General features: G+C 43.7%; 1 protein-coding gene and 1 pseudogene across 4 annotated transcripts in view; one reads left to right on the forward strand and one right to left on the reverse strand.

The window, feature by feature from the left end:
- LOC147027562 (MAGUK p55 subfamily member 2-like) overlaps positions 1 to 22,257 on the reverse strand; it is a 745,773-nt gene that overhangs the window by 353,872 nt on the left and 369,644 nt on the right. The gene's annotated exons all lie outside the window — the stretch shown is intronic.
- On the forward strand, positions 9,251 to 11,314 carry LOC147027564 (uncharacterized; annotated as a pseudogene).

Below are 22,257 nucleotides of genomic sequence, written 5' to 3' on the forward strand. Positions count from 1 at the left end.
CCTGTATTAACTTCAACTCTTTGCTTTATTGGCCCAATTTCTTCTTTCAACTTTTCTCCCTTTCAAACAGCTTGGGTTTTACCCTCGTCTATTGTCAATGCCATTTCTTCCCGTTTTAGCTCAAATTCAATTTCCTCTCCATTTCATCCCTTTGTTCATCAATTTCGCTTTCCATTCGTTCATTCTTTTCCCCTATTCCATCAATTCGTGCCCCCAGTTCCTGTGTCACTATTTTCATAATTTTGTTCACTCATTCCCTTCAGGTCACTCTCCATTCCATGAATTTATCCCTTCGATTCTTTCCCCTGTTCCTTCATTTCCACCCTGATTACTTCGCAAACCAACGCACTCACCTCCCATGGGTCCATACGTGCAGCGGTTATCAGTGTGCTGACTGCCTTTGACCGAGCCTTTACTTCTCCCAGGCCGGCCTCTTCCTCAGCCTTTACCTCGCTGCTCATTGCTTGTACATCAGCCCTGAACCCATCGCGCATTGCTTTCGTATCACTGTTCATTTAATCCATTTTTGTTTGCATAATTCTGTTCTGCTGGTCTATCATTTCCACTATCTGCTTCATCTCAGATGGCGTTGGCCAGCCTGATCTGCGACGATTGCGTGTGGATCCCATGGGAATCGCGACATCCTCCGTGAGAGGAATTTGGCGGTGGGGGACCCTGCTCGAGACAGGGGAAACGTTTACCCTATGCTTATCAACCAACATACCCTCGACTTGTTTCCTTCATACATACTACCTTCTCTTTGAACCGCCATTTTGAGCTCATCCACCATTTTGAGCTCATCCGCCATTTTGAGCACGCGTTTAATCTCCTCAGAAAAAAATTTTTCTCTCCCTTAAATTTCCAAGCGTTCTTTTCTCCCGACACCAATTATCGTGATCAATAATTTCATGTCCCCTCTGAAATGTTGTTCAGAGTTCAAATCCTGCACTCCTGAGGGAGTCAGGAGTGGGTTGATATCCCAATCCTGATTTTTAAAAACGTTGATCAGGGTTCGAATCCCACTACCTGATCACCAAATGCTGCAGTGCTGGTGGTCCAGGTTAATCCCCTGACCCAAATTTGTGGTGACGGGCGGATAACACCGCCAGCCCGGATGGTCGATCGGTCTTCCTTTATAGGAGGCAGACACGTTGACCCTCGGAGATGATAACGCGCGTGGGAAGGGCAGGGCGCAATAGCGGAGTGACGGAGACACGGGGAAGCACAGCACAAGGGGGGCTTATACTCGGAACCCCACGACAAATACACAGACACAGCAACTTAAAATAAACAGATTTAATGAAAATAGACAAATATTTACAAAGGACAATAATTCAGATATAATAATAATCATGAGATAAACTAAAGTTGAAAGTCGAGGCGCCTTGAAACACAGACTTAAATACGGACAAAGGGAAAACAAAATAAAAGAAAATCCTTCCTTTATTCTGGCACTTAGCGTGGTCCAGAGATGGTCTTTATGGAACATGGAATCGAGGAGCTTTGTCCTGCACGTGTGGACACGTGTAAAATGGCGTCCATCCCAAATGCATGCAGGCAGCTGGTACCTCTCAAAGCAGCCACAACACTGCAGAAAAGGACTTCTGCGACTCCATGGGCCTGATCCAATCTGATAGCTTTCAAAATCTGATACCTTCTGTCTATTTGAAAGCCAGTCAACATCACTGCCTTAAACCAAAAAAATGGTGCAAAAACAGATGGTATTAACTAAAGGCACATGAGCTTACTTTCAATTTCTGTATAGACATGCAATCGATCATCATAGTTGACATAAAATCGATCTTTTCTCCAACAGTCTGTTTTCAGACTCAAAGTTTGGTTTCCAATGTGGTCTGTTCACCCTGCACATGCCACTGCTGGACTTATCTGATGCGTTTGACATGGTCTGGCATCCTGCCTTACTCTCCAAACTCTCAGCCGATGACATTATACACAACCTTGTTACATAGTTTGCTTCCTTCCTCCACTCTCAGTCAGCACATGGCTCACAGTGGGATCCTCTCATCCCCTCTTCCTTATTGAGCAGGATCACCAACAACATTCTGCACAACAAACTAGGATATCAGCACAGAGACAACACCACACCCAAAACAGACAGATGAGAAGGCAAAACAAAAGTTCAAACAAAGAATGTCTTTGGTACACAGCTACTCAGCCTACTTCACCAAACTATCAAGGTCAAAAATGGTGCGCTCTCGCAACAATTGCATTGCTCAAAACTGTCATCGTGATGCTCCAAGCATATGCTGCTACAATGTAATTAAGTGCATTTGAATACTCTGCCAGATCCACCAGAAACTCTCAAAATGCTACTTCGAGGAGAAAGTCCCAACTCAAAACAGTTTGTCGCAAACATCACACAATATAATGCATCCTTTCAGATATTGATCTGAACAAGCTCCTCTGGAAGCAGTGTATCCCACCCTTAAAGGCAATGCTGACAAGTCAGTGGTTAATGAAACAAGCCCTTCCAGTGCCACACAATGGATCGATTCATAATATGAACTGGCATTTCATGCAGACATTCCCAGGAAATATTCAAATCTTAAGGTCCATAGACTCGGTGAGATATGACAAAGAACCAGTGCGCTATTCAACTGAGTTATATTTTTTAACTCCAAAGAACCATTTGGTATGCTGCCACCTCATCGGTTAGCACTGAAAACAACGGTGCCTCTAATATGACTTCGAAATATGGCTCCAACGACTGCAAATGGAATGAGATTGATCCTCCAAAACATGACCACAAAATGTCTGGGAGTCAGGATCGCAAGAGGGCACGGACACGGGCAAATTGCATACATCTCACGAATCACATGCGATTCCAGCATTTCGATTTGTCTTCCACCATCTGCAATTTACCGTAAGTCTCAGTTTTTCCACGACAATAAATAAGAGCCAGGGACGGAGTGTCAAAGTCCTTGGCTTGGACTTCCATGAACCCTGTTTAATATAAGGCCAATTTGATGTGGGGTGCTCCAGCAGAGGTTCCAGCAAAACACTTACAATTTATGCCAACAAATGAAAAACATACATTATGTACACCGAGGTATTGACAATAATTACAAAGACAAACACTTTGCAACAAGGAACATCTTTATGTATTACCTGTGGTTATCATCAGGTACAGTACTCTTCAGATAAACAGTCAACATTGCTGCGACAGCCATGTTATACAACCACAGCCAAAAATAAATACATCAGGAATGGGAAATAAATATTTCAGGTTTTCAAATGTTTGTATTAAAAATGACTTCGCTTCTATGATGTTTCAACCTTAATTGTTTTCACGCATCACTATATTTTCAAAACCAACAAACAAACATGGCACACTCATATTAATCAATTCAGATTGTAACCTTTTACTTATTTAATTCACCTCCAATGACAAACGAAAAAGTGCATCAACATTAACGTACACGCAACTTGACAACACCCATCCTTTGGAATGAGAACCACACAGCCCGATTTTGATTGGGCGATTCAGCTCGTCTCCTGATAATCCTCTTTCTTCCCTCCACTCCCTCCCCCAGTGAGTTTCATGAAACCAGGAGCTGATGATACTCCAGGTCCCACACCTTTCCAGTGGTATGAGGAATAGATCTGTGCAATATGAAAGATAAATCTTAAACGGTTTTTGAAATATCGCGTGCACATACCAAGTTATCGAGATGGTTGTCATGGCAACATAAATCAGCCAATCACAGCCGATATCTCATCAGGTTGAGACACTGTCATGAAAAATAGACATCTGCAACATGAAAGCTAAATGTTCAACAGATTTTGAAATACATTTAAACACAAAAGTACATGGACGGATGATCGGTCATGGATGGGTGGTCGTTCGGTGGAAGGAGGTCATTTTAATGTCCCAAGTCTCTGACCTTGGGCGGAGGCATGGGGAACAATAAACTAATAAGTTTAATTAACGTGTTGATAGAGCACAGGCGTGATGGGCCAAATGGCCTCCTCCCGCATCAACATTTGTTGGAAAGCAAGTGATTGTGGCTGATGTTATTTGAAGTCATTTGCCAAGTACCATCAATCACAACGATATTTTTCAGCAAACAGTAGAATATGGCTACATGACAGACTTACAAACACCCGGTAAAATTGCCTCGGCTTAATGTTGAGTTGTAAAATAAGAGAAGAAGCAATATATCAAAGAAAAATAAACAAGTGAGAATATTGTACCGAATGATTCATGACATGAGGCTGGTTGGCGGCCCAGTTGCGATGGAGAAAAGCCTATAAAAGCAGCGATAGGCGTGTCGTCTATGCGCAAAGTGTCCATTGGAACGAGTGCCTCTGCGCTCGAGGGAAAGCAAGCCATCAGGTGAACGGTGACATGGCAGGAGGGGCAGGCAAGGTTACCATTTTAAAAATTGCTTTCACTTGCTGCAGCAAAAGTGAATCTCATGCCAGTGGCAAAGCATGGGAGTATTATATTTTCTGCAAAAAAAAAAAAAAAACTGTGGAAAGAAAAGGAAAACAAAAAAAACAAACAAAAAAAAAAAAACTTTATTTATCAAATTAATTCATTCTGATGAGTGATCCATAGTCTTTATTTATCAAATTTATCCCTCATTCTTCAGATAGGCAGGCAGCTCTCTCTTCCCTCTCTTCAGACCTTGAAAGAATCATGAGCTTGTCAAACACTTGGAATATGTCTTTCAATCCTGAAAAATTTCACACTCTCAAGAACTCTCCATCTCTTAAAGTAAAGCCTTGAAAACCCTTCCATCTACTTTCTTAACAATCCTCATGAAGAAATTCAGTCAGTCAAATGATTGGGTCTCATTATCAGCCATGATATTTCTTGGACAAACCACATTCAAGGTTTTCCTCCAAGACACGCTGCCAACTGGGCATCCTCCATCGTACGAAGTACATCCTTGACACACATGAACTCTTATCAACTTACAAGGCCTTCATCATGACGTCATGGAAACCAAGGCCTTCAAGATCATTGCTGTCTCCCGTGACTAAGCTGAGACGAATGGCCTATCACTTTGCCACCGCAGACAGGTCGATGGTCTCTGTCTTCTGCCGCCTCCTTTCTGGTCTTACACAATTCGCTTGTTTTGTGCTTTGGTTTCCGCATGGAACTCGCAGTTCACCATCAACCCCCTTCTCATGAAACTACTAAAGTCCAGAATCACTGCTCACTTCCACTCATTTGTTACTCTATTTTTCACACATTTTGGAACCAACTTCCACATTCTTATAAATATTATTGTTCCTTCCAGGTCTTCAAGACAGCTATTCATCATCATCTCAGATCATCCCCATTTAAAACTATGATAGTTTTGACCCCTGTTTAACACCCCCTCCTCCCCTCCACATTAACAGTTTTTCCTTCCTGAGTGTTCGCTATTTTATCCATCTTGTCCACTCCTCCACATCTCCCACGAGCCCATTCTTTGCCCATTCTTACCCGCATCCATTGTTTGTCTGTCTACATCTACTATGTTCCTCCGCCATGCTATTGGCGCTCCCCCCACCCTCCACACTGTTACTTTTGTTTTGTTACATCCTGATCCGTTATGTGTTCCAGCTCTTCCACAAGCCTCGACTTTGTTTACAATTTTTTTTTTTTTTAAGTCAACGAGGTTATCATAGAAATAGTTTTCGGCATCCAGGTTTTAGTATGGAAATGATTGAAAAGAAACCATCAATAAGCTGGATGCAACAACTCAGCGATCATTCTGAGAAAATGTACACACACACACACACACACACACACACACACACACACACACACACACACACACACACACACACACACACACACACACACACACACACACACACACACACACACACACACACACACACACACACACACACACACCTCGCTGAAGGTGGCCAAATTATAGTAAGGTATGGCAAGATGCCTTGTCAGGAAAATACCAGAATCTACTCGAATACATCCTCCTCAGTCCTTTTGTTCAGTACAATGTGCAATTTTCGTTTGAAATTGTGTTTCCTGATTAGCGAGAAAGCCCTCTGATGCAGATGTTCAGACCACTGAACATCCGAGTATAACCATAACCGATTGTAGGTTATAAATTTCAAGGTGGAGACATCTTGCCCCATCTCTTCGAACAGGGGACATCTTTCCCCACCTCGCTCTCAACTTAAAGCAGAGGCAAGGTTCATTGCAAGCTGAAGTTTCACTGAAAAGGAAAATTCAACAAAAGATCACTCGAAAGGCCAATTCCTGTCTGGGTTCTGAGTTCATCAACAAAAGATCACTCGAAAGGCAAATTTGACTTCCGGTTCTGGGTTTGGAGCGTCGGCAGGTTCTCCCGGGGGTCTCTGCCGACTTTCTCAAAGTTCAGTTTCCGGTTATTATATGTGACGTTTTAACTACATATTTTCTCACCTACATGTTTCTGTTTGTTCCAAGTTCGGTTTTGTTTCAAAAATCGTGCTATTTTGTGAGTTTTCGTCGACCTTGTCGAACCGGGTTCCTTGAGGCCAACCCATCCTTCCCCTGCAGGTGTACGATTGTTTTTATTTGTATTATCTTCCCATTACCTTCAATTCCTATTTTGCCCACTTTCCCAATGTCCCCCATCCCTCCCAACTAAACACTCTGTTTCTTGTCGTAAATTTAAATGAAAAAACAAACAAACAAAAAAAACCACACCCACGAGTCCCGATCCTCCTCCTTCTTCCTCTTCTTCCTCCTTTTGCTGGCACAACATCTTTCTTCTACTTGAGCTGACCCTCTCTCACCATCACCTTCACGATTTCTTCCTACAACCTTCCATTCCCGAATCTTACCTAATCTTCAAAAATCCATCAAAAAATAATAATTTTCCTTGTATCCTTTCTATCCATACACCTCCTGGAACCATGTGTCTCTCTCCACCCTCTTCCTGTTACTTTTAATCGATCATCAGCTTCACTCTGCGTTTACAGTTCCAAATTCACCACACACCTCCACGATTTTACTTCAACCTTCCCTTTTCTGAATGTTATGCAATGCTTACTTAAAATAAATAAATTAATAAATCCACTTTTGGCTCTCCACCTCCCACAGCCACGTGCTTCTCCAGTAATGTGATCTGTTTACACCCCCTGCGTTCACCGATCCAAATTCACCTTTCACCTCACAATTTTCTCGACGATATTTCCATAACCTAATCTGAAGAAAACTCTCAAAAAAATAATAATAATAAAAACGATCTCTTATAATGTTTCATCTTCCTCTTTGAGACATATGGTTCTCTTTACTGCATCATGATTCACTCTTCTTCTATTTCCACAGACTGCTCTCAATTCGACCTTTCATTCATACCTTGCCCAAAAAAATCCAACTGTAACAACTTGTCTTCTCTCCATTCTCTTAATTCGCCTTCATTACATCTATCAAGAAATGTTAGTCCATGGGCCAGATTGACCCCCCGTGCACCCCCCCTCCCAGGACAGTATGAGACCTGTTTTATTTTACTCCTAAGACCTTCCCATACATGAAAAGTGGATGCTACCATCACGAAATTGGGATGGACAACCCGAATGACCTCACTTTCAAAATGGCCGCCAGCGAAATCACCGAAATTTCAATTTTGCGCATATCTCAGCTGCTATCATAGCTAAAGACAAAATCTTGGTGTCTACACCCATGTTTTTGAGGTCAAGGAATACAATGGTGTGCCCATAAAAATCCTTCGGTTATTGGATCATTTAAAATTCAATAAAGTGGACATGGAATCCAGCGGAAATCTCATTTTCGCGCAAATTTTCAAGTGAACTTGCTATACATGTTTCTGTTCATTGTTATGTTGTATTTATATTTCCAGTGTTGGGCCCATAGATAGTTTTAGTAATGTATGCCTGTCCTTTTGGTGATCAAATGTAGTTAGGTGTGAATAAGAAATAGTTATGCCGCTGTGGTCAAGCTGTCGCAGAGAAAGGACGCTGAGTTTGAGTTTGTCAACTGGAAAAAGCCCCATTCAGATGGTAACTATACCTTTATATAATATTTATTCATGTATCTAACAAAAGTTTATGATCTGTACATTTGTCCACTCATAATATAGTGCCCCTTTCTATAATGTGGCTCAGTTGGTTGTGTATGGACTCGAAGACCCAAGTGTCCAGTGTTCTAATCAAGCCTTTTTCGTGAGTATTTTCGTGAACTGAAAAGTTGAGGAGTAAAATTGTTATTATCATTGAATTTGGAGATATAAATTGTCGTAGATGTTCACTAATGTATCATGATGTTTCATTGTTTAATGTGCATTATTAAGATTGTAATCAGTATGTTCCTTTGTTTATTTTCAGTCTGATGCTTTCCCGCAACATCTCATCTTGGTGTGATGGCTCCAAAGAAGCGAAAACGTGATGGCAGTGAAACAGGTGCTGAATCATCAACCAGCATTTGTGTCATTCATTTCCCAGATTCATCGGAGAAAGGATTCACACCACTGACAGAGGAGAGACTGTCAAAGCTCTTGGAAATTCGCCAAACACGATTAGCTCTGCCTGAGGGATCCAAACAACGCATGACAGAAACATGTGCACACATTCCAGAAACAGCTAAAGATGGACACGGTTACCATCGTGATTGCCACAGAAGGTTCACTGCACACATCAGAAGACCATAAACAGAAACTGCTTCAGATCCAGGCCCTTCCCGACCACCCAGGATTCGAGCAGATGAAAGTGAAAAGTACGTTTTCAAGTGGAATTGCATATTCTGTGGAAAAGCCGGATTCAAGAAGGTGAAACAAGGCGGTACATGGACAACTGAAACGACATGTAAATTCAAATTTGGAGGAGGAGACACAATCCTGAGAGTTGCAGAAGAAAATAAGGACTTTGATCTCCTGAGACGACTGAAGGGATATGACCTCTTTGCCTGTGAAGCTCAGTATCATAGGAGTTGCAGGAGGATATGCACTAGGGATCCATCCTCATGGCAAAGTGGTGATTCAACAGCCATTTCACAACAGGCAGAAATGGAAGCAGCACACATGAAAGCATTTTCAATTGTTTGTACTATTGTTGAGGACAACATTCTCCAGCAGAATGCCGTTATGAAACTGGATCACATTTGAGACATCCACATCAACAATTTGAAAGGCACAGATTATTACAATGAAGAATACAGGTCGGAGAAACTTAAAGCCAAACTGATAAAGAAATATGAGAAATTGGCTTTTCAACCCTTACAGGTGGGTGTGGTGCAGGACTGACAGGGATTTTGACAAATTTCAGTGCTTACCAGAGGTGGGCGAAGGCTACACATGAACGGGCACAGTATGTGGATGTTACGTATGCCAAGGCTGACATGCAGTCCGATTCACATGGTGGACGGCAACACAAGGATCTAAGAGATGCTGAAGTGCAGAAGAGCGAAAGGCGTGTCAGGAAAAAAATGGATGCAGTCCAAAGCTTCCTCAACCCGTTTAATGTACCAGATCATGATAAGTTGTATTGCATTTCATCTGGTGTACCAGCTCCAACGTCAGTGGAGAAGGACATGATGGCAGCAGAGTCCATTGGAAGAGAAGCAAAGGAGACATTCATAAAAGAATGACTTGACACCAAGCAGCACTTCTTTGATCCAGAAAAGAAGCTGAAGTTGAAAACGTTTCATTCCATTGCCAAGACAGTGAAACTAAAGACTGCACAGAACAAGATCATCACTTACAAACAGCACAGCAGCATGGCCATACAGCTTCTAGTCAAATCTCAAGCCCACGGTCGGGTCAACGTTGATGAACTGATGAAATATCCGTTGAGCCCTGTGCCATACAGTCTCGGGACAGCTGATGGGTATATGGCGAAAACAGACAAATCAAAAGGAATGCAATTCCTATTGAGAGATATAGATGATGCTCCACTTCCAAACGATGCAGACACAGTACTCATTCAAGATGGCAATGCTGTGTTCCACACTATGACAGATATCCCAGGCAACTTTCAACTGATTTGCCATCAGATATTTGATCAATATGCCCAAAACAACCAACTTCATCTTTACTACAGATATGTATCAGGAGGGCTCCATCAAGAACATGGAACGACAGCAACGTGGGTCGGGTGAAAAGCTAATTATTGGAGGTCCACTAACGAAGAAACCAGCAGATTGGAAGAGTTTCCTCATGAATGGCGAGAACAAGTCTCAGCTGGTGGATGTGATCAAGGATGTGTGGTCTTCAAATTCCTTTGCTCCGAAGCTTGTGCAGAGGAATGTTGTGTTAGTGGTGCAAGGCCACTGCTATGCGTTGAATAGTGATGATGGGCTAACAGTCACAAAGAGAGAGTTACCTGAGCTTTATTCAGACCAAGAAGAAACAGACACCAGGATTGTTCTGTACTGTGCCTACGCCCAGGCACAAGGTTATGGCACAATACGTATCCGAAGCCCTGACAGGGATGTGCTCTTGATAATGCGACATTACGCATCTTGTTTTGAAATAACAATTCTTTTTGACACTGGTTCAGGTAACAAGAGGAGACTCTTTTACATCTTTGATCGAGCCAGTCAATATGGTCAGAGAATGTGTACTGCACTGATGTCCCTCCATGCACTTACACACTGTGACACCACCAGTGCATACAAAGGGATTGGGAAAGTTCGACCCAACAAACATCTCCAGAAATCAGAAGCCTTCATAGATGCATTGTTCAAACTCGGAGACACGTGGGAAGTTCCCACTACATTATTTGGAGAACTTGAACACTTCACCTGTGCCATTTACGGACGAGGGCGCTTCAAGTCTGTGGACACAGCTCGTGGAGAAATGTTGAGGGAGAAATCTAGAGGCACAGATGGCAATATCAACTTAAAGCGGAATATAGATACGAGTCAACTGCCACCTTGCCAGAAAGCTACAAGAACATGTATAACGTGCTAACTACCAGGTTGGTATCTGGAAAGTTGCAGATATGCCTCAACCAAGAGTGCCACGAGCAACAGATGGTCATGGATGGCTTCTTAGTGATGGTAACATTCAACCAATGTGGTTCCGAGGACCATTGATTCCCCCTGAGGTAGCGCTGGAAGATGACAAACTGCCCAGTGATGATGATGATGACGATGATGATGCCACCTCATCCGATGACTCTGACCAAGATGGGGCATCTGACGTGAAAATGTCTGGTAGTGAGAGTGAAGAGGATTGAATACTGAAGAACAGTCATGATGTTGTGATGTGCTAGTACATACATGTAAAATAATCCTTTGTGTGTGATGGCTGTTAATTTGTTTTACAATTAATTTATGTACCTATAAAATTTGATTTATTTATTTCATGGTCTCTATAATTCAGGAGCTTGCATTCAATCTTCCCTGACAATCATTGTCAATGTTCTAGTCAAGATAATTATTGCAATTATTTTACCTTTTTGTTTTGTTTTCAACAATGATATGATGAAGTAACATCAAGTTATTTTTAATTTGTTTATTGCTTTGCTTTCATTTGAACAACAATAAAAGACCTTTCACATGCACAAGTGATTCTGTTTTATGTTGAATTCCATAACATATTGAAGGCGACATAGACTCTTTCAGTGCAATACCGCAATTGTGTCAGGCATATAAAAGTCCGTTGGATCTGATAAACATGTCCATGAGATCCAAACAAATCAACGAAAGCTAATATCCCATGCATATGGTTAATCATAGACGTGAAAATTTGTGCGAAAATAAGATTTCCGCTGGATTCCGTGTCCACTTTATTGAATTTTAAATGATCCAATAACCTAAGGAATTTCTTGTGTGCACCATTGTATTCCTTGACCTCAAAAGCATTGGTGGAGACACCAAGATTTTGTCTTGAGCTATAATGGCAGCTGAGATATGCACAAAATTGAAATTTCGGTGATTTCGCTGGCGGGAATTTTGAAAGTGACGTCATACATGTAGTCCATCCCAATTTCGTGATGGTGGCATCCACTTTTCATGTATGGGAAGGTCTAAGGAGTAAAATAAAACGTCTCATACTGTCCTGGGGGTGGGGGTGCACGTGGGGGGGGGGTCAATCTGGCCCATGGACAATGTCTTTAATCGCATTTCTGACCTCAGAATTTTTAAAACCCCAGGTTGCTATAAATGTTCACTTTCCATCAACCTTTCTTTTTTTCCAATTTCAGTGCCAACTCACTCCTCTCAACCCTCCCTCTCAATGCAACCCTCCCACTCTTCTTCCTCCAAGCTTCCCTCTCACCTTTCTCAAAAACTCCCCACTCACCTTTCTCCCACCATTCACCCCCCTCACTCACCCTTCTCAAAGTCCCCCCCTCACATCAACAAAGCTGCCTCCTTCTCCTGCCCTCTCACCTCCATCTCATCACTCCACCTCCTCAAATCCTCAGCTGCCTTCTGCACTCTCTTGCCCCCCCCTCTCCCTCAGCACCAAAGAGCCTTTTCTCCTCCTCATCCTGCCCCTCCCCTTGCTATTCTGCAATCCCCCCACACTCTTTCAACAACTCTCCGAACTTTTCCCCCTCCTCCCTTGTCCTACCGCCCCCTCCCCTCCCATCCCCTGCACCCAAAGCCACCTCCTCTCCCTCTTCATTAACAGTGTTGCTCTCTTCATCAAAAAGTATATTCCTCACTCTCCATGCACTGCCCTCACTCCCCCACACCTTGTGGAATACGTCTGGCTTCGGCTTCCCTCCACTCCCACCTCATGTTGATATGTGTACTGTACCGTCCACCAAACAGTGATGACTCCAATTACACCTCACTATCCGAAAACACGGACCAACTTCTATCTTCTAATCTGAACTCTCTTTTCCTCATTTGTAGTGACTTCAATTGTCATCAAGCCAGTTGGCTCGGTGTGGGTATCTCTCTCACCTGTCATGGCACTTGGGAAAAAGCTTTCTGCGACTCATTGGGACTGACTCAATCGGTCAACTTCCCAACCCGGATCTCAACCAATGGTACTCCATCTCTTCTGGATCTGATTTTGACAAATTTCCCTGAAAATATCTGCTGTTCTTTCTCCGCTCCAATCGGTTATTCTGACCACGTCCTTGTCAAAATGGACATCTCTCGAGCTGTTATCAGAGAACCACCTCAGTGCTGTCGAGCCTGGCATTTCACTCAAACCGACTGGCAGGGTCTCGAAGCAGCCATAAAACTTCGAGACTGGTCTCCCATCGCTACTTTCTCCAACATAAACTCATCCTGGGAATTCTTTCAAAGAAACTCGCTCTTCCTCATGCACAGATTTATCCCCTCTCGTCTTCAGTTGCCCTACCCTTCCTCCCGCCCTTGGTTCACTGAAGCTTGTGGTGAGGCAGTTGGCCTGAAACAACTTGCCTTTGCCTCATGAAAAGCAAATCCAAATGAGGGTAATCTCAGTTCCTTTCATAAAGCTCAGAACAAGTGTGTGTCCACCCTCAGGAGAGCCAGAAAGCAACATCTTTCCAAGCTCAAGTCTGAACTCTCAAACCTCGCTCCCTCCTCCAAATCCTGGAGGCATCCAATCCAATCCGTTTCTGGTGTATGTTACCCCTCCATCCCCTCCCTCACCTAAAATAGTCGCACTGCTGATACCGCACATGAAAAGGCTGGCTCCCTAAACTCGGTGTTTGCATCGAAATCTTGTGTCAGAAACCCATCGCTTTCTGTACCCACATAACCCAGTCGCACCCAACTCTCCCTGCACTCTGTGTCCTTTTCCTCTGACAAGGTGAAGAGCTTGCTGTCAAACCTCGACTCAGATTTTAGAACAGGTCCAGACAGCATCAGCCCACGTGTCCTTAAAACCTCCTCCTCTGCTCTTGCTCACCCTCTCTCTGTTCTATTCACACTCTCATTTGCTCAGTCATCTGCCATCTGCTTGGAAATCAGCAAACATAACTGCCCTGCACAAAAAAGGTGTAAAAACAGATCCCTGCAAAACTCACTTTCGGATCATTGGCATCTCCCGCAATGAGGCTGAGTCTTTGGGCCTCTCACTCATTCACCGCAGGTTGGTCGGTGGTCTTTCCGTCTTCTACCGTCTCCTCTCCAGCCTCGCTCCCCCCCCCCAGCTCTCTCTGCGATTTGTCCCCACCACATTTCCACAGGGCACTCAAGGTCCGCCAACAACCCCCTTCTGGTAAAACTACCAAAATCACGAATCACTGCTCACCTTCACTCTTTCATTCCTCTTTTTCCCCGCCTTTGGAATAAACTCCCTCACTCTATTCATTCCCATTCTTCCCCCCAGGCCTTCAAAACAGCTGTTCACCACCACCTCTTATCATCCCCCATCCAAATCCTCAATCTTTTCTACCCCCAATAATCCACCCAAGCCCACCTCGTTCAAATTCCCTGCTTTCCTTCCTGAAAGTCCCTGTAATGTCCATCTTCTATTCCCCATGTTCCTTGTCCCATCCCTCTCCCTTTCACAGATCTCCTAATGTCTCTGTTCCCCACTGTTTTGTCCTTCCAACTCCCTCCTCTCTTGTCTCATATCCCCCATGATGTGCGTTGTGTGTTAGCTCTCACACGAGCCTCGACATGGTATACCAAAAAAAAACAAAAAAAATACTAGACCAATCAGCCTTCTCCCAATGATCAGCAAGGTTATGGAATCCATCATCGCTTAAAACAATAAATCCTTCCTCTTCTCCAATGGCTTGAGTTCCGATCACCAATATGGTTTCAGACCAGGTCACTCCACTCTGGATACGATGCTTCTGCTCTCCCAACAATGGATGGAGGTCCTCAATGCCGTACATAAAATGAGAGCCATATCCCTTGACAAATCGCGTGCTTTTGACACGGTCTGGCACCCTGCCCTGCTCAGAAAACTCTCTTCCTTTGGTACCAAGGCCATCTCCACTCAGGCTTGCACACTTCCTCTCCTATCGCAGTCAACATGTGGCTCTAAATGGAGTTCTTTCATCCCCTCCTCCTGTCCAGGCTGGAGTTCCTCAAGGCAGCGTTCTGGGCCGTTCTTTTTTTGGTTTTCATCAATGATGTCCGACTCTGGAAAATCCTCCTTATCTCTTTGCTGATGACTCCACCCTCTGCCGTTCCATCTGGCATCCCTCAGACCAGCAAGCAGCAGCTTCTTCGCTCTCTGCAGATTTGGGTAAAATCACAAACTGGTCCAACACGTGGAACATGTTTTTCAATCCTGACAAATCTCATCTTCTGGGTTTCACTATCTGCCATGATCTTTCATGGGAAAGCCACATTTCCAACCTGGCCTCCAAAGCCAGTCGCCGACTGGGAATCCTTCGTCGTGCAAAGTCCTTCCTCGGCCCACCTGAGCTCCTGACCACATACAAAGCTTTTGTCCGCAGCCTGATTGAGTACTCCTCTCCTCTCTGGGCTGGTGCTCCTGCCTCCCACTTTTCTCGGCTTCACGCTGTGGAAACCAAGGCATTCCTGATTATTGGTATCCTCACGATGAGGCTGAGTCTTTGGGCCTCTCACTATCCCACTGCATGCAGGTCGGTGGTCTTTCTGTCTTCTACCATCTCCTCTCTGGTGCCCCCCCCCCCTGCTGTCTGCGATTTGTCCCTTCCATATTTCCGCAGGGCACTCAAGATCTGCCAACAACCCCCTTCTGGTAAAACTACCAAAATCACGAATCACTGCTCACCTTCACTCATTCAGTCCTCTTTTCCCAGCCCTTGGAATAAACTCCCTCACTCTGTTAAATCCCATTCTTCCCTCCAGGCCTTCAAAACAGCCGTTCACCACCACCTCTTATCGTCCCCCATCCAAATCCTCAATCTGCTTGGAAAACAGCCCTCGTTATCAATCTGCTTGAAATCTTTTCTACCCCCGTTAATCCACCCCTAATGCACCTCCTTCAAATTCCCTGCTTTCCCTCCAGAAAGTCCCTGTATGTTCATCTTGTATACCCCATGTTCCCCGCCCCATCCCTCTCCCTTCCATAGATCACCTAATGTCGCTGTTCCCCACTGTTTTGTCCTTCTTACCCCCGCCCCTCTTGTCTCATGCCCCCCATTGATGTGCGTTGTGTGTAAGCTCTCATGCAAGCCTCGACAAGGTATACAACAAAAAAAAAAGACTGAAGTCAAAGCTCCAAAGCTCTTCCTCGTAACCAAAGCAAAGTTATTCATACATTTTTATGTTTGAAGCGGGATGAAACAGAATCTCACAAAACATCCCTTTACATAACTCGCCAAAGCCCCAGACAGGAAGGTTGAGCACAAAGGACACTGATAACTTCCCATGAGTAACAGTTTTTGAAAAGCAATTTGAGTTCCATCATGCAACCTCACACCCTATGTACAGTCGCACCTTCATCACATGTTTAAGAGAGTTTTGGTCAAGTGTTTGCATTCAAGCTTTTACAACATGTACCGCTTCAAGGATTGATTTTGTCAACAAAGTCTCGGCCCATGGAGAATTGAGATTTATACTAATTTAAAGGAAAACACCTCAGGACGGTTGTCACGACTTAGAATAAAATTTGATAGCAGTATAAATGGACAATGCAACAATGCAAAGGTGTACTGCTCTCAATCGAAGATCGAGACCTCGCACAGAGCTGTGGGATGTTCAAGATTAATTATTTGCAAATAAAAATTCAGTTGCACAAACAATTGAAACAAGAAAATACATTTACTACAAGAACATAATTTGATGAAGATAAGGGACATTTTGAAGGTAACCCATTCACAAATACCATCTTGATGTGCAATAACCGTAAAAAAAAAAAAAATTGGGGAGTGCAAAAGAAGTCCTGCACATGCACTCAACAGGGAGGTAATAAGTTGGTTCCTTGTCAAGTTGTAACAAGTTTACAGCCATAGACTGTAATCATGAAAGTCAGTCCAATAAACTATAATTAATCCTTTTTCATTTATTGACAGGTTACATAAGATCTGTGACTTGCTACGAGCACCATGAAACCCTGTACTAACCTGTTTCATGGTCGAGTTGTTGGCGACTAAACGGTCTCCCCCATCAAGTTTCCTGGTGAGGATGGTGGATGGACATGGACATCCAGCAGGAGTAAAAATAAAACGGGTCAAAGGGTACGGGAGCTCCTTGTGAGCCAAAGGCCATCCATATCTGATGCCCAACTGCATCTGCAGATATCCTCCTGCAGTGGGTAACCTTTCCGAGGAGGTTGGTGGCAGGATTTGCACTCCGGCCACCGTAAAACACATCACTCCATGAAACACACTAGAAATGCAAAGAAAACTGAAATCCCACTCTGTGGGAGTACCTCCTGTGCAGTTGCCCTTCACAGGGCAGCTCACCAGCTGACGGGATTGGGGCAAAGCCTTTGGGACCGCCACTCTTGATGATAGGAGGAAAAACAAGGGGGTAACCTTCGCAGGTTGGATTGCAGTCATGTGTGTCAGGTGGTGCTGAGGTGTCATCCACCAGACGGCGGTCTCCTCGGACTAACCTGAGGCAGTCCTTTCAGGTGGGTGCCTGGAATGTCCTATCCTGAAGAGAAGATGATTACCTGTCTCTGCTATCATCTGAGCTCCAGCACGTGAACACCGGTATTGTAGCATGCTCTGAAGTTGAGACCAGATAGTGGTGAAATCATGGCGGGTGGTTACACCGACTACTGGTCTGGTCACTCTGATGGATACTTTACCCAATGAGTTGATGAAGATGTGTCCATTAAGTTGACTCCCATGATAATTGAGGTAACACCGGTCAACGAGCGTATGAGACTGAGGATGCATCACTCCTTGGGTGACATTTCCCTGGTCTCTATAAATGCTTTGACTGAGGCGAAGCATCTCACCGTGAAGGAGGAATTCTATGCCGCGTTCGAGTCCGTGGGTGATCAGTGCCCCAGACGAGATACTCTTCTCAAGGGACACTGGATACCATTGACCAGAGTCACAGGGCCAGGCTTAATGGCAGAGCTGAGCTATTCAGGGAGCTGAGGTGTAAAACTGTATGTGCATTGAGGGCAGACAAGGAGGCCTCCGTGCGAGGAATCTATGAGAGGGTAGAGTTATCACCTGTGGTAAAGTGATTTGCGTCCTGCTTACAGAGGAATTAATCCATTGTGTTCCTACAAGCTCGTCCCTCGGTGTACTGCAGTTTGGATCAGAGGGTGGTGGGCTCTGGATGGAGGAGTCCAAAGTGAAGGCCCACTGGGCCAGTTACCTTTAGTGGCTGTACCAGGCTGACCCACCAGCTGTTGAGTTGGTTGTCAGTGGTGTTACGGTTCCTATTGCTGACCCTCCAATCAACTGTGAATCACCTTCTTTTGTGGAAACACAAGCTGTGGTGTACTACATTAAATGAGGTAAAGCTCCTTGGATCTGTGGCATTCATGCTGAACTTCTCAAAGCTGGAGGAAATGCTCCACCCATGTCATTGAATGCAGTTCTGTGCTCTGATTGGAACGCAGGCATAATCCCAACTGACTGGAAGAGGGGCCTTGTTGTTCCTCTCTGGAAGGGGAAGGGTGATCGCCAGGACTGCAACAACTACCGAGGGGTGACACTGCTCTCAGTGCCGGGCAAGGTCTTTGCTCGGATAATTCTTGATCGGGTTCACCACCATCTGCTTGAACACCCGTGGCCAGAGCCATCAGGCTTTACACCAAAGAGGTCAATGATTGACCGTATCCTTGCTCTTCGGGTCCTTACCGAACGCAGGTGAGTATTTTGGCAGGGGCTGCTTGCAGCCCATCTTGATCTCTGCAAAGCGTTCCATTTAGTGAATCGGGATGCCTTCTGGAGGATTTTCGGTCTTCGCAGGGTGCCACCAAAGTTGATTGGTCTGATTTCTGAACTATATTCTGGTACAGAGAGTGCTGTGACTTTTGGTGGTTCCATGTCTGACTTATTTCCAGTTGTTACTGGAGTTTGCCAGGAGTGTGTATTGGCTCCCACACTCTTCAAAACTTGCCTGGACTGAATTCTGGGGAAGATGACAGAAAAATCAAGCTGTGGTGCATGCCTTGGGAATGTCAAGATCTCTGACCTTGATTTTGCAGATTATGCAGTCATCCTTGTGGAAACACTGGATGTCCTTGTAGGGACCCTCAAGACACTGAATGAGGAGTTGGAGCTGTTGGGATTACTGGTTTCCTGGGTCAAAACTAAAATCCAGGCTTTCAATGAAATCTTGGATGCTGCTATCTTGTCTGTACCTATTTGTGGTGAGGATATTGAGGTCACAGAGAGATTCACTTACCTTGGCAGTGATATTGAAGTCTCTGCTAGCTGTGAGCCAGAGGTCAAGCAACATCTGGGTCGGGCCTGGGGAGTCTTTGATTCACTGGATCATGGGGTGGGGCACTGCCGGTACCTGTGCGGGATTATGAAAGTCCAACTCTTCAGGTCCTTGATTGTTCCAGTCTTGCTCTACGGATGTGAGACTTGGACTCTGACCTTGGATCTGAGATGGAGACAATTCTTTTGGTACCAAGTCTCTTCGGAGAATCCTTGGCTATTGCTGGTTGGACTTTGTGTCCAAGGAGCGGTTGCTGAGAGAGACTCAAATGAGATTTGTTATCTACATAGTCCATGTGTCAGTTGCGGATGTATGGACATGTGGCTCGTTTTCCTGACGCTGATCCTGCTCACCTGATTCTCTCAGCGAGGGATCCTCGTGAGTGGAGGAGGCCAATGGACCAACCAGGTGCCTCGTGGTTGCAGCAAGTTGATCGGCATCTCAAGGAGATGGGGATGGGCCAAGCATCTGTCTGGGGGATGGCCAGACAGAGGCCCCTGGAGAACTGACAGAAAGTGGACACAGCAACGTGCTGTTCCAGCACATGCTCCCATACCTGACCTGACCTGAGGGCTGGCAGGCAGATCCTCCAGCTTCACGCCTTCTGATGAAGGGTGCACACTGATGCCTCACCCTGCCACTGAAACACCAGTTTGTAAACTTATAGTTGGGGGCGAAATTTGGACTCAGGTTTGACAGCTCAAAGGCAAGGCAGCATACCTCTAAGCTATCCTCCCAACCTTGCAAGATTATCCAAAATTAACGACACCATTCTTCAAGAAATAGATTATTGGATTTCAACAATAAAGGGATGAAAACCCATCGTGATGGCCAGAATTTTTTGTCTGGAAGTTGATTTACAACAACTAGGAATACTGGAGAATTGCAGCTGCCTGGGAATTATTTCTGTGGATTGGGAACAAACTTTGACAGGAGATTAGACGAAGACAGAAATCCTAATCTGTCCTCAAAATATGATTGATGAAATTTCGATGAAACACGATATTGATTATGGCAATAGCATGACGTTGGATGACAAAGATGATGATGATGATGATGATGATGATGATCAGGAAATACTTTATAATCTATCTCTAATCTTAAATCCAACATGAAGAGAAAAGGTCGATAAGTTTATTGTACAAAAACAAATTGCAGCTACATTGTGACTGGGGTTTAGTAATCCCACGTATGATATGCATTAAATAAATGTTTAAGCTTTGATGATGTCATGCAACCTGCTTGTTGCCAAACTGATGAGCAAAAAAAAAAGACAATTAACCCATTCATTAAATAAACGTGTAATCAGTTTTTAATGAGACATAATATATTCTAAAGTGGTTGATTACATAAGGCAGGTGGTTTGATTGAATTTCAAAACTAGAGTGAAGCCGATGGCACGCCATCACAAATCCCCCACACTTCCTTGCAAAAGTAAAGTTGAAAGATGCAAAAAGTTCCACCAGGAACGACCTAATTCCAAATTTGGAGTTTAAATTACTTTTTTCCATTTGACCCCTGTGACCCTCAGTCCTGACCCCCTGGAGGCATGAACTGGGGATCAAATCCAAAAAATCGTTCCATATTTCATTTGTCTACCATTGTTGATTGCATCCACAAAGTTTCATTTTTTTTTTAATGTTTTAAAATGTGCCCGTAATTGCATTTTTCGGGATGGTCGGGCCAAAAATGATATCGCTCTCGCACCTTCTAGCCATGTGGTGATCATAACAACCAAGTTTGGTGAATTTCTGTACAACCGTTTAGGAAGAGGGAGCGTGATGGACAGACAGACGGAGCCAATTACAATATCCCCTATTTATTTATTTTTTCAAAAAACGTGGGGATAATGATCGAGGTTACACACATGCTTTAATTGTCATTGATTTCAGGTCGAGATGTGTGTGGATCGTTCCTCCAAAAAATAAAACATTTGTCAATCTCATGGATGCTTTCAAATAAATATTTAACTAAAATGTCAAAGGCAGCTGAAAAATATGGGGGACCAATGAAGAACATTCATAAAATTTCTTTAAGACAAGTTATAAGTATTCACTACTGTACTTACAATGAAGGGTGAGCCGTTGTTATTGAGCAATGTCAATCATATTTTGAAGGAATGTCCATAAAATAAATTTACCAAGCTGGGGACACAGAAATTGGTTTGAATTAATCAAGATATTGTGGATGAGTATCAAAGAACAGTGCACATTCCTCACCAAGAAAGCAAAACCATTTACAAAATTGGCATGTGAAAAAATGAATCAATTATATGATACCGAAATTCCAGGTGAGCGATATAAGAATTTACAGTTGGAAATCTAATATTAAAAAGGATATACCAGAAGACAGACGAGCAAGCAATTTTTAAATGTTGCTCATTTCGACACCATTCTCTGGACTTACACATTACATGACATGAATGGGGAAGAGATTGGAGGTTTATTTTACCAACAGGAGTTACAGAAAACAAAACAATATGTTAAAGAACTCTTAGATTATAATAGAGTGGGTAAATAGTTTTTAAAATTATGAAAGGAGGCTTCTGGCTTGCCTGCTAAGATGTGATGGTTTCGCCGGTTCAATTGTCTGACATTTTAGGCATACATTATCAGAGGGGTTAACACATTTTGGCAGGTGAATCAGAACTCCCCTTTTCCGATTACCCATACATCAATACAATATGTACACAATAATGATGGAATTTTTAGATCCTCGTGAAGGATCTCTAAGTCTTACTCACGTTGTTGTTCTTCACCTTCTTCTTGTGGACTTTTTTGTTTCACAGCCTACAGTTTTCATCGAAACTTCCTGAAACTTGGCATATATGTGTAAAAATACCCTGCGCAGACAGTAACCATCTCCGAATTTGAAAATTCCTCCAATAAAAAAAAGTTATGACGTCAAAATATCTCCGCGAAAGGAAATCGCCTAAAAAATTATCTCCAGAACTAGGCAAGCTTTTTGAATTCTGTTTGCGGGAATCGAACAGGGCATTAGCAGAGATGAATTACCGCACATATGATACATCACTAAGAAGTCATATCAATTTTTATGACGTCATTCCTATTTTTTGA

The sequence above is a fragment of the Eptatretus burgeri genome, chromosome 4 (genome assembly GCF_056783735.1).
Source record: "Eptatretus burgeri isolate ZD-2024b chromosome 4, Ebu_testis_v1, whole genome shotgun sequence".
Lineage (NCBI taxonomy): Eukaryota > Metazoa > Chordata > Myxini > Myxiniformes > Myxinidae > Eptatretus > Eptatretus burgeri.